Source organism: Olea europaea, chromosome 11, assembly GCF_002742605.1.
Source record: "Olea europaea var. sylvestris chromosome 11, O_europaea_v1, whole genome shotgun sequence".
Taxonomy (NCBI): Eukaryota; Viridiplantae; Streptophyta; class Magnoliopsida; order Lamiales; family Oleaceae; genus Olea; species Olea europaea.
In genome coordinates this window covers 14737540-14742398 of record NC_036247.1, presented here as the reverse complement: position 1 = coordinate 14742398, position 4859 = coordinate 14737540, and positions in this window count along the sequence as shown.

The window sequence follows — 4859 nt, the reverse complement described above, 5'->3', positions numbered from 1 at the left end:
GAGGCATGAAAGCTTTGATTCTAAGGCGCTGCTATGATATTAAATACAATCTGACTCTACCATTGATATTCCAATACATCTATTCACATGAATTGTAAACTTCAGTCCTTTCAAAATTTGTTTCAAGTTGCTCGATTCACATGATGTTGCTTTAGGGAGGCAACAAAACGGAGAATCCCCAATCTCAGCAAGTACCCACCCCAAACTAGATGGGTAATCCGTGCTCAATCGATTTGACGACGTTCACGAAGCTTGAAATACTATTACGTTCCAGCCATCTTTTTCTTTAAATTTTCTAGTTGAGCTTGAAGGATTCTTTAGCTAGCCAAATCCAAGCCATGCTTGAATTCTTAGCTTATTTACACTACATTTAGGGTCCGTTTGATTTCCAAGGTGGAAAAGACAAACTAATTCCAGGTAAGGTGGAAAAGAAAAAAAACCACCAAAATCAGAAGAATTCGATTTTCATGGAATTTGCCAAAAATATGATTTAAATGTTGGTACCTTGGAATTCGAACTCCAATCTCACTTTCGTATCAAACAGCCAAAGTAAAAAACAAATTCCTCGAACATGACATTTTCCATGGAACTGGTTGCTATCAAATGGACCCTTAGTAAAACAAGTTGAGTTGGAGCCAAGCCTTAAAAGATTACGAACTTAAAATTGTATTCAAACTTCACATTTAACTAAAGTTTTATATATTGTACCCTTCATGGCTTTGCTTCATAAATTCGTAATATGATGAAGTAACGTTGTTCTATCATTTTTATTGAACCGCTTACAATTTAATTACAAGGTTAAGGTCTTATTCTAGCATTTATGCATTTCTTTTTGTCTCTTAAAGGCACTTAGGAAACTTCAGTGATCGGATAGTAAAAGGGAAAATGCTATTTGTACACCAGGAATGACACTTCGGTGTACACTCCCTTCACATGATGGGATGGACCCGGGGACAAAAAAAAAAATCATGGAACCCCCCATGTGAGGAGAGTGTACACCAGAGTGTCAGTCCCGATGTACGCGTAGCAAAACTCTAATAAAAGAGAAAGTTTTTACAAAGGTACTATGTCCTTATGGTTTCATTCAGTGCTATTTTTGCATATTTTTCTTGTTTAATCGATTCTGAAACCTGGTTCAACAATTGCTAGGGATTTCCATCTGGAATAATGCTGAAGAACAGGGAATAAAAACATGGAAAAAAGGGTGAGTTGGCAACCTATGATCGTATGTTTTTATGTGTCTTTTTCCAATTTTCAATGGAAAATTGTGCAAGTGTTGTTTGGAAATAATTTTGTGTCATTGAATCTTGTCATATAGCATGATTGTTTCCATTTAGTCTGGACATTCATGACCCAAACCCACCCAACGGCCACGTGCATGATTTTGCAGAACTTAAAAATACTTACATGTTTGATTCTCATTATTTTTTTTTTCAAACTCATTTTCAACCATATTACCTAAGGCTGGGCACTGTCCGATTCAATTCGGTTCTAATGAGAATCGAATGGGCTTAAAATTTTTTAGTATATAGTAAGTGGAACTGTCGGGTTCAAATTTAATTATGAAATCGTTTGGATTCAGTTCAATTCGGTTTGATTCAGTTTAAATCGGTTTCATTCGATTTCCAGGTTTTGTACTATAATTAATTTTTTTAATATTTGTAAAGCTACATTAATTCAACTAATGGCATGTTCAATCTTAACTCTTACAAAATAATGTAGTCCAATTTTATGTGTCTTTTGTGTCTCTTTTTACTGAGTTCTTCATATATTTGATTGTGAAAATTACATGAAAGTGGATAATAACGAGTTTAAAATAATTAAGAGATGTGCTATCGAGTTTTAATTCGACTTCTCCAAAATGATGAAAGAGACACTACAGTAGAATAATAGATTTGGGTAGAACTTAAGTCAATTTGATTAAGTTAAGTTGAGACTGAAAATTAGAAATAAGAAAATCATATTTTTGGGTTATCAAAATTATTTTAAAAAATAAAATAATTTGGCTTATTTAAAATAAATAGATTTAAAAAATTAGGAAGATTTTCTTATTCAGTTCTTGATCTAATACATCGGTTCTCGATTCAAATACCCGTTTGATATTTAACTTTAGAAGAGTGGCTCGGCTCGGCTCGATTTGGGAGTTATGCCCAACCCTAATATTTGTTGGAAACAACTTATAAAAATGGCTATGTAAGAGTTAGTTTTGATATATTTGTTTGACCAGTTTTAACCTGTAAGAGAGTGATCAAAACACAATTTATATGAATAAAAATTTGGACAGAATTTCGGTATAAAGATTACGCAAAACAAGGATCAAGAAGGAGTAGAAATAGAGAATAATCCAATGCGAGACATTATCTCTTTCCTTAAGACAAATTGTCCCGCTATAGTGCTCACGGTGAATGACACTTGTCTCCCAAGATACAACGAATTCACAACTTGTGGTAGCAGCACTTCAAACCACAAGAAATCGACAAACTTTTGACAGAATTTTCCCTTTACAAAGGAAATCTATGAAATGCTATGGATTAGAAAGGAGAGAATTGCAATATGAGAATGAATGCTCAATGTAATTGGTGTACCCAAAATCATGTCTATAGGGTTCTATTTATAGATGTAGAAATGGTGCAAATGAAGTAGTGTGGACCAAAACATGTATCCTTTCAAAAAAGTTGCAACACTTGGTCAAAACCTGCACCTTTCGAAAAGTTGCAACACTTCATTTCTTTCAACTTTGGTCCGCAATTTCTCATTCATTCGGAATTGGTTTCGAGATTCCAAATACATCTCGACAATCTACTCGACGAGTAGAATAAATTGGTCTATTTACTTTTGTAATTTGACCATCAAATCAAGTCTGAATATTTGATCGATGTTGACACATAGTCACACTTTTTCATTTTCTACTTTTACGCACCTTTTCATTTTCCAATTTTTGGTTAATAATTTGAACCAATTCCTACAATCCCCCACATGAATGGAAATTCGGGTACGCATATACAAATGCGATGATATGATGTAATGTAGAGAGGGTGCAAAAAAATACTGCATCAGGGATGGTAGCTTCTGGCCTTGAACCTCCCTTAGTGAAATACTATCGGACTTACTCGGCTAATTGGTGAACCATAGGTCTTGAACCACTCAGCCTTTGGTGTAAGTCAAGATAACAGTACTCAAACAGATATTTTCCCTATTCTGTACTTAGTTCTCATGACTTGGTTTATTTTGGCCCTGAACCCTTCTTGATTTCATAAGTGTTTAGAAAATTCAAACCTTAAACAATTCTTATCGAAGCGGCCCCACTTCACACTTACATAAGTGACCTTCTATTAAGAGTATCCTGCCCTACTCCACTTGACTTAATCAAGATATAGGAATCATTAAAAGATAATCTTAGCCTCTATTCATTCTGCAGAAAGCACTTTAGTATTATAGGAATGGGTTAGGAATTCTAATTTCCTAAGTGCTTCATGAAATTTTCACAACTTAGTTGTCCCTTTGAACCAAGATTTTGGGATCTCTAGTCAACAAGGTAGGGTTACCATTGCAAAAACTCTTACGTAGTAGACTTTAATCCCATTCCTCTCGATAGGCAACACATTTGATCTCTAGGCAAACTTTTCGTAAGTGGATCCGCAATATTCTCCTTTGATTTCACATAATCTATGGAGATAATGTCATTTGAGATCAGTTGCTTAATGGTGTTGTGTCTACGACGAATATGTCTAGACTTACCATTATACATGCTACTTCGAGCCTTTCCAATTGCTGATTGACTATCACAATATATACTTATCGCAGGTACTGGCTTGGGCCAACATGGAACATCTTCTAAGAAATTTCGAAGCCATTCTGCTTCTTCTCTAGCTTTGTCCAGAGCAATAAACTCAGATTCCATCGTTGATCGAGCTATACACATTTGCTTTGTTGATTTCCATGATACAACAGCTCTACCAATGGTGAATACATAACCACTAGTGGATTTGGAATCCTTCATATCGGATATCCAATTCGCATCACAATATCCTTCTAGTACCGTAGGATATTTTGTGAAGTGTAATCCATAGGTTAAAGTACACTTCAAGTACCTTATAACTCTCGTCAAAGCCTTCCAATGATCACGGTTTGGATTACTTGTAAATCTACTAAATTTATTCACCGTAAAAGCAATATCCGGTCGAGTGCAATTTGTAATATACATAAGACTGTCAATTATTTGTGAATACCTTAGTTGTGATATGCTTTCTCCAGTATTCTTGACTAAGTGCATACTCGGATCAAGATGAGTTCTCGCAGGACTTTCCTCAAACACGTCAAACTTCTTAAATTCTTTTTCTATGTAGTGAGATTGTGAAAGTACAATTTCATCCTACGTTCTAGAAATTTTAATCCCTAGGATTACATCTGCCACACCCATATCTTTCATATCGAAATGTTTTGTTAGCATCTTTTTGGTATTAAGCAACATTTTGTGACTATTGCCCATAATTAACATGTCGTCCACATATAGACATACAATTACATAGGCATACAGTGTATATTTAATAGATACACATTTGTCACATTCGTTGATTTTGAATCCATTTGACAACATTATTTTGTCAAACTTTTGGTGCCATTGTTTAGGAGTCTCTTTTAATCCATACAAGGACTTAACGAGTTTAGATACTTTGTGCTTTTGGTTAGGAGAAATGAACCCTTCAGGTTGCTCCATGTAAATCTCCTCTTCTAACTCACCATTTAGGAATGCTGTTTTTACATCCATTTGAAGAATCTCAGGATTGTGTTTTACTGCAATTGCAATTAACAACTTTATGAACGTGATTCTAGTCACGGGTGAGTAGGTATCAAAGAAA